Source organism: Sinocyclocheilus rhinocerous, unplaced genomic scaffold (genome assembly GCF_001515625.1).
Source record: "Sinocyclocheilus rhinocerous isolate Xijiao unplaced genomic scaffold, SAMN03320098_v1.1 scaffold659, whole genome shotgun sequence".
Taxonomy (NCBI): domain Eukaryota; kingdom Metazoa; phylum Chordata; class Actinopteri; order Cypriniformes; family Cyprinidae; genus Sinocyclocheilus; species Sinocyclocheilus rhinocerous.
Genome location: NW_015652995.1, coordinates 1,706,461 through 1,715,892, shown reverse-complemented (window position 1 = coordinate 1,715,892; position 9,432 = coordinate 1,706,461).

Here is a 9,432-nt window from a genome sequence, read left to right as displayed (position 1 = left end):
GTAATTGTTTTTAAATTGTGAAATAGAAAATGGATTTTTTTTTTTAATCTGTGGAGACTTTCTTTTTCTAGAGAGCATTTGATTGGACACAAATTTGTAGTGCAGAATAATGAGTCCAATATTTTTTGAGAAAGTTTGCACATTTAATGTGTACATCTGCAAAAAGTGAATTTTATCAATGTTTAATGCATCCTTGCTAAATAAAAGTATTCATTTCTTTCAGAAAAAAATACAGCCTTTTGAATGGTAGTGTACACTAACATCAAGGCAGTCTAAAACCTATTTTACCCAGACCAAAAGCCAAAAAACTCTAATTTTATTTCATTAGATCTTTAAAATATATGACCAGAGTGATTAAAAAAAATAAAATAAAATACACAACAGCATTTAATCTAAAACAGACAGCATTCAATTGCATGACAAAAGAGGGAGCAGCCAAATAGTGTTGAGGCATTTGACCTGATGAGAATCGGACAAGAGTAAGAGCTGAACGCTTCAATCCCCTTTTGGCTCTCATGCTGCTATCTCTGATAGCAGACCTGCTTATTCCTGCTGGGCATGTCGGCAGGTGAGAATCCAGCCAAACCGAACGGTGGTCCTGAGCCTTGTGGATTATCAAAGACCAAACGGTGCTTCTAGAAAACAGTCCTTTAGGTATCTGGGTTGGATACATTTATAAGCAGATAAAAAGCCTTTGATGACAAACATGTGCGTCAGCACAGAATGTTTCAGGGGGTCTTTCAGAATCACTAAAGCACAGATGCATTCACTGTTACACGCACCACGCAAATGCACCCTGTGACACGGGAAGAACCGTAGTCTAAAAGGAGCGTGGGCACTGAGAGAAGGAAAGGGGCTTCGTTTGGGTGCAGTCTAATGGCTCTTATTGTGTGGCCTCCGCAGCACCTTACAGCTCAGGGCAACAATTACTGACTTTTCATTTGACTATGACAAGAACAAGGCTGTACCTGCCATCTTCATCCACTCCTTCAAAGATGAGTTGTTCAAACACAGTTGCAGCAAATGGTTCTACATCACGCCTTTATCTGTTTAACGTGTGGCATAACGTTCTGTATTAGTGCTCTTGTACAAAAGCTTCATAGAGTTCTGCAGAGATGACGTTTTTTGTAGGCCAAAACCCAGAAAGGAATTAGCATTTTAACACTTCTGATTCCATCGTCCCAAAGTCAATGGGTTTTTGGTTAAATGCCTGAAATAGCCTGTCTGTGGTTAACACCAAGCTCAAGATATTTTATTCTACAACATACATAATAATATGTGATTACTTGTGATTTTTTTTTTTTAAAGCTGTTACTTGTTTTGAAAAAGATGGTTGCTAACAAAAGGATAAATGGGACTACGGAAGTTGTCAGTGACATTAAACGTCATAACACCAAACAGGAAAACATCAAGGAAAACATAGACCTCAATATCAACTGAATAAACAATTAATTGTGAATGTGTTCAGCATTCTGCAACATTTTTGTTTCTGATTTCTGGAAGTTGTAAAGTGAGCAGGATATATTAATATTATTCAAATGTTAAAAGTATTTGTTTCATCATTTAAAATAAACTAGCACTAATCTGCCCTGCCTAAATTTATGGTCAGAAACTGCTACTGACCTTACTTTGTTAATAATCGCCATCTTACAAACTATTCTAACTCAAATTTCCAAGGAAAATGTATTTTTTTTAAATAAAGACTGAAAGAGTTGTCGGACGTTTAGTGATGGTGACACTGAAGTCATGTGACTGTGGTGTATAGTTTGTTTATAGCCTACGTTTAGCTTACTTCTGGCAACTGTATTTAGGCTTCAAAATTCATGAAAAATAAAAAATAAATAAATACATTTAGATGTGTTCATTTGTGAAGATTATCATGATGAACAATACTTTCTTCAATAATCCCAAAGCTAATAGAAAAATCCTATTGGGTTTTTGTTGAGGGAACCAGGTGATGCTAACTTCCAGGTATGTCATCACTGCAGCACTCTATTCAGTTCAGAAACACAACTCATCTGGAATTATACAAAGACAAATGCCATATGAGGAAACACTTGTGAAAACTTCTCGAGAGGTTGTTCATCAAGTGTTAATGGATTATGAGGGCTTACACTGTACGGAAGATGCACTATCAAAGCCACATACAGGATGTTTGTTTCAGCCTAAAACGTGAAAAACAGAAGAAAAAAAAAAAGAACACTATTCACATTCCCACTCTTATCAGCAGAGGAAGTGTGTTTTAGTCAGAGAGCACTTGTGCTGCCTAAGACGTCATAGCAACAGCTAAGGGTGTAAACCAAAGGCAGTGTGATGCTCTCTAACAAGCTGTCACACACACATGTGCAACACACACAAACATGCATGCACACGCACAGATTAAACAGCCTCTTCTTCTCTTTTGCGAAAATAGATGAAGGATACAGCAATTATAGTCTATACAAATACAAAAAGAAAAAAGGGAAATACAAAGTTACAAGACTGTACTTTAAACTCTATTGTGCATAAATATAAAAACAACATATTTTTAATTTATCGCTGTATACACACAGACTGCGTCCATGCACACGCACAGATTAAACAGCCTCTTCTTCTCTTTTGCGAAAATAGATGAAGGATACAGCAATTATAGTCTATACAAATACAAAAAGAAAAAAGGGAAATACAAAGTTACAAGACTGTACTTTAAACTCTATTGTGCATAAATATAAAAACAACATATTTTTAATTTATCGCTGTATACACACATATTCTCCTTATGTAAGCAGGTGGTCTTCATATTGATGGGTGCTTCTCAAACAGAAGGCTGCATCCAAGTGACGGTGTGTCCGTACTAAACCAGTCCTTCTGAGTTCTATATAGGCTAGAGTCCTCTTCAGCAATGAATGCTACAATAGACAGTCTAGTAAGTCCGCATGGCTATCTTAAAGGTTTCTGCCCCTGCAGTCACAGTACAAAATTACAATAAAAAAAAATACTGTGTTAAAAATCTTTATATTAATTGACTTCTATTAATGCAATACACAGAATGATAAACGTCTGCAATCTCCGTAATGGTTTACCTCATGGCCAGTTTAGCAAAATGTGGTTAATTTACAACAAAAGAAAACAATGCCTTAAAAATAAATGTTGTGTCTTGCATTACATAATTCAAATCTTTTTCATGAATTGGAATGTGTGCAAAAGATCGTGGGTGATTGGAAGAAGTAAAGGATACACTTATTAATGCATCCTTCAAAATACAGTATATGAAGGACGTGAAACGAAGGCTGTCTTCGATGATGATTGATGACGAAGAAGACAAGACATGCAGCTTTCTAGGATGTAGCCTTCTGTTTGAGAAGCACCTGATTTGTTTTCCGTGACTGGTAGATCTTTCTATCTGGATCATGGGTAGAGTAGTTTATTACCTGAAACTAGCTGAAATAATGTTTTTTTTTTTTAAATGACTACTTCTTTCTTTCTTTTTTAATGATGAAGACATTACATTAGTACACTTTTGACGTTAGGTATACATTTTTTTTTAAAAGTACACGCATAACATGAAAATCAAACCCATCATCTCTATTGCTCTACTGTTGGAGCTACAGAATAAATAGATTAGGTCTTTGAGAAGCACTCAAAAAGTAAACAGCAATTAGAATCATAGATTAGATTCATATTTACAAGCATTTTAAGTGGACAGTAGTGGCAAAGTAGATGGACCTCCTTCTCAGAATGCGATGTCCCACTGCAATTTTCCAATCAAAGGACACACTATGTTTTCCAATGTCCGGAAATGTCTCATAATCTACACCCTTCGGGCTTCCATCTTCATTAAAAAGGAAATTGACGTGAATCTGGAAATGCAACAGAAAGACATCAAAGCACCCACTCTGCAAAATGAGCAGCAAACTCCTCATTAGATATTCACAAATCTCCTTGGATACGGCCCACCACACAATAACCACCAAGCAAGACTGTTGCCTGTATTGTAAATGCATGCAACAGTGACGAGAGCATCAGTCTGCATAAGAGGATCCGAAACCATCTCCAAGCTCCAGCAAAGAATCAGCATTCCTCAAAATAAAATGGCTCGAGGGCTTGATTTGAGGGCGTGCACTGTACTTTGAGTATACATGAAGATATTTTATGCACATCTCTGTATTATATGCGAGCATTGATACATTAGTATAATCTCAGGGAATGGTCTACATGTGGGAGACGAGACACAAGAAGAGGGCAAGAGCAGGCGACACAGTGCTACAGTGAGGTTTGTGCCAGTTCATTGCTGTCACAGCCCACACATTCGGCTGATACAATCGTTGAGACACCAAATGCCATGAGAATGTCAGGCTCGCTTTTTAAAGAGACGCTAAGCTCAGGAGCACGCAATCAAAAGCAACATCCAGTATTCTACACCACAACAAGTCAGGGAAAGACCGCATGCTTCGAGCACAAGCATATTCATTTGATTATTTTGGTCTGGAGACGAGTAGAAATTAGTCACAGTGAGTTGGGGTAAAGATGATTAAAAATTGTGATAGAACATATGCACAGTCTTCACTAGCCAGGATACAAACTGTACAAGAAAAAAGCCAACATTTTCCTTAGTGATAGACTATGGGTGCTTAAACCAACCTTGAGTAAAATTACATAACTGGTGAAATATAAGAGCATAGGTATATCATAGCAGATTTAGAATATAATTTTAATTCAGAAAAAAAAAACACCTCTTCATTTGATGCAAAAGTGATGCAAAGCAAACACATCTTTTGCAAAAGCAATTAAATAATCAGTTTTGCTTTTTACAAAGGAGGTGCAACGCATCATGAGAGACCAAGCATTGTATGAACTCTTTCTCTGAACTGATTAGACTGAAATTAATTGCACGTAGTGGCTGATTCATAAATCAAACATTCTCTGGATAATGTATCACTGAATACCTCATTTAATCTTTGTGATATTTGTCTTTTTTTCTCTATTCACACTAGGATTACACGTTGCCACTGGAGACAAAAATGATCTTTGATTTCCATAATTATATCTGTGGGTCCCTTTGATCATGTTCCACCCATTGCTATTGTTCCCATCACTGTAGTGAAATCAAATGCAACAGAATAGGCCAACATCTGCTATTTATACTATTCTACCAGAAAAACGAACCCTTTTTTTTTGGTGTTGGGAAAAGAAAAAGCTATTTTAAAAGCTTTTTGTTCGGTAATTAGTTCTTAAGCAGAATGCTTTCAGGTTTATAATGATCTAAGCAAAATAATCTTATTATCAAATGTGTTTTTATGATTTACAAAAGCAAATGGTACAAGTAAGATCGGAAACAAACCAAAGGCATTATTACAAAGTATAACTGCCAAGGTGCTGCTTTAAAAAAAATATCACACAATCTATTTCAGGCACTAGACAGGCTTTTCTTCACTCTGCTAGTTGCTCTCTGCCATCGAGTGGTCCCCAATCAATGCTTGTCTATTTCATTTTTGTTCTAGACTCCACAGAGAAAGCTTGCTATTAGCTACAATTCTAATTTTGACTGAGATTTGTTTTCTAAATTTGTTTTCTGAGTGGATTTTGCCACTCAGGAATATGTAAATGCAGCAAGGGCTTGGAAATAGGCACACTCTAATTGGGTTTAGCCTCAGAAAGATCATTCAATGAGCAGACACTCTAGCTGGAACCCAAATCCTGAAATGACTAATTACTTGCAGTGACAAAACAATTGAATAGTGGCAGAAGAAGAGAACTGTTGGAAATGAAGAATCAAAGGAACACACAACAGCTAATAGAACTGATATCAAAATCACTTACATTTGTGTAGAACATGAAGTAAAACATAACAACATCAATACATAAGAAAATACCAGATAACCAGTGGTCATAAATGATGTCATTCATCTTTCTTATAAATATGGTAAACATCTTTTCAAGAGATTTAAAAGAATAGAAAAATGAAAATGTACTCACCCTCAGGCCATCCGAGATGTACATGAGTTTGTTTCTTCATCAGAACAGATTTGGAGAAATGTTATGTTTGTAACAAAGAAATCTATCAAGGCGTTTTAACTTTAAACCAGTGCTTCTAGCCAAAATTGGAGTCCACCACAATCCATAATAATGCTTCCTCCTTTATAGTGAAAAAGTCCATCCCCTGTTGAGACGAGACAACTTTTTCACTGGAGATCAGTGAAAATTTCACTTTTATCAGCCGTTTGGACTCTCATTCTGACGGCACCCATTCACTGCAGAGGATCCTCTGGTTAGAAAGTAATGCTACATTTCTCAAAATCTGTTTCAATGAAGAAACAAACTCATCCACATCTTGGATAGCCTGAGGGTGAGTACATTTTCATTTTCAGGTGAACTATTCCTTAAAATCTCTTGAAACTATGTTGACCATATTTTTAGATATTTTGAAGAATGTTGTTAACCAAACAGTTGCGGGTATCCATTGACTTCAATAGTATATACTATAATATACTGTTCACAAAATACTATATACAAAATTTTCATTTTGGGTGAACTATTTAAGGTAATGGCTAAATGCATGTTTGTTGGTTTGTTTGTTTTTTAACACAACAGAAAATGGCAAATAAATACTTTTAAACAAACATTAAAATAGATATTTGATGGCTAATAGAAAACTTTAAACGTCAAGTTTTCTGGGCCAAATCCAGATTTAGAAACTGCAATGCTTTAACACAGTGTGATTTCGCTTCTTCTGTAAAAGAAAGAGTGAGAAAGTTGGGGGGAGGGAGAGAGAGAGCGATGGGGGTTATATTTAGACAGAGGCAGCGCATCAGGTGCAATGTAAGATTTCTGAAAATGGAAACAGCTCCCAAGAGGTGAGAGAACTGAATCTTGGGCGCTTTCATTATTTATTTAGTATCTAAGGCGTTGCATTGGGAAAAATCACAGGAAGAGTGCTGACGTCCCTGTAGTCCCCATGTTAATGAACCTGTCTAATCAACAGAGCCCCTTGAACCTTTCTGCTCCACAGTCATAAAGCGCATGCCTGAGGAAGCCATGCCTCGAAAGCACGCTGTGATAGGCAAACTAGCGCTCTATGCTCACATGAAACAATGCCAATTCACAGCATGGCATGTCACTTTGTAAGCCAGATAAGCAGTTCATTTACAAAAATACCCCATACTAACAAAATGCAGATTTATTGTCATTACCAGCAATGGCATGCCAAAATAGATTTTCTTATTTGCATTCTATAAAGCATGTTAAAAACTGGTAACAGACAACAGTGGGCATTCTATTGCATCTTTTTCCACACCACCACCCACCCTTAGTTCTGTTGCTTAACAACACTCATCACGTGAGAGCTGCTTTATATGAAATGCATAGATTTTTCTTATTTCCCTATTATATCATGACAAACTCAAAAAGAGGTGACACCCCACAGCAGATATTGAACCTCAGGTTTCTGTCCACGGTTCTTCGCTCTGGAAACTTTTTTAAAGATAAATGAGGCGTGATCATATGGCTGGAGAGGCTCCGAACAATGCCATTAGCTGGCAGGATGAACACAAACATGGAGACTGGCAGCGCCCTGCAGTTTCATAACTAGCCTCTGTCTCAGATATGATGGTTGGGTAAATAATAATATTCTCCTAAGTGATCAGAAGTGCCATCATCAGCAGATAAACGTGGGGACAGTGTGTGGGAAAAGTCATTCAAGAACCATTGTTTTGCTCCAGTGGAAAACAGGGTTCATGCGAGCAGTTTATCAGAAAGTAAATAGCCACAGGCCATGTGTGATATTAAAAACATGAGGAAAGGAAAGACATGGGTCAATACAAGACAAAAGTCTTCCATTTTTATGAGGTTTTATCATAAAAGTGATTTAGTGTCACAATATTACTTGGAGTAATAGTTTCATATTTTTGTTATTATTATTATTTTAATATTTATTCATAATCTGAGATCATGCTCTCACCAGCACCACAAATTTTATTGGTCTCAGTCAGAATATGATTCTGTGCTGTCTCATAGCAACCTAAAAATAGAACTGTCCCTATTATGCTATATATGACTGAAATGGCTGGAACAAGTTATGGGTGTGTAATTGCAATGCAAACTCTGACAATAAGCTGTGGAAATGCTGCCATTGTCTGAAAATGGATGGATGGATGGATAGATAGACAGACAGACAGATACACAGATAGATAGCTGATTGCCCCTACTTGCATAACAATGGGTATTTGAACTGTTCCAATCAAAATAATGCGTGCACTATAGCCTAATCAGTACTATATGCAGCTATTGAAATACCGAGTATGTTACAAATAATCATTTTCTCTTGTGCATAACACATGGCAATCTGTGTCATGAACAAGATTATGGTTTTATTAATCTGAACTTGTGCTATGCCAAAATTATAAATAGCCTAATACTACACTAAAATTTGTTTATACTGTAGTTATAATATTACAGAAACATCTATCTATATATATATATGTTTTTGAAAAATGTTTGTTTGTGCTGATCATGACAACATATGACAGGTTCACACCAGACCCGATTTATTTTTGTATATTCTGACGTCAATCAGATTCACGTTTCATTCACGAAGTGAAAAGGGGGGAAGTTATTTATAACCTCAACGTCTTAGTGTGATTCTTGGGTGCGCAAATAGGAATGTAGCGATTGGACTGGTCTCTTGCATAACAAAAGCAGTGGGGCTGGAGCGTCCTTGTGGCTGCACGGTAGGAGTAAACGTAAAATAGTACAGTTCTGTTGGGTCTGAACTAAATAACTACACGAGCTGTGCTGAGAAACTATGCCTTTCCATAGCTTGTAGAGAATACTGGAGAGCATTACAGTGGACTTATTCTGCAATGATAAACCTGTGCGTCAACCAGGTAAGGACATTTTACAACTTAATTAATCTGTTTAGGTGTCCAATTACCTTAGAAACGCATTAAACGTTTGGACTAATTGTCTTATATTTTGCCTATTTAATGATTATGATGCAAAATGTTTGATAACATTACAATGTTAAACGAAATTAATTTTTAGGGAACTCGTATTCACACGCACACAAATACTTTTGAGATAATAGAAAATGCAGCTGAATACGGAAAGACCAAAGTTCTAATTTACACAGAGGTGGATACAACTGCATATGGAATTATAACTTGTACAATTTTGAGAGAGGGTTTTTTATTCTCAAAGCGCGCATCGCAGATGTTTACTGATCTTTCTCATGCTCTCAGGACCATGGACAGTGCCAAATCGCTAACGCTGTGATTATCTGAAAACGCAAATATATGAAGTCTATGTAACACGAAACATATTTAAATCATTCACACTAAACTAAAATGCATTATTAATCCTTTAATTCCGTCATACTATATACGCATTCAAAATCACATGCAATCAGCTAAACTTGATTAAAACCCTTCTTGGTTTTTAATAAGCCCATACAATTTC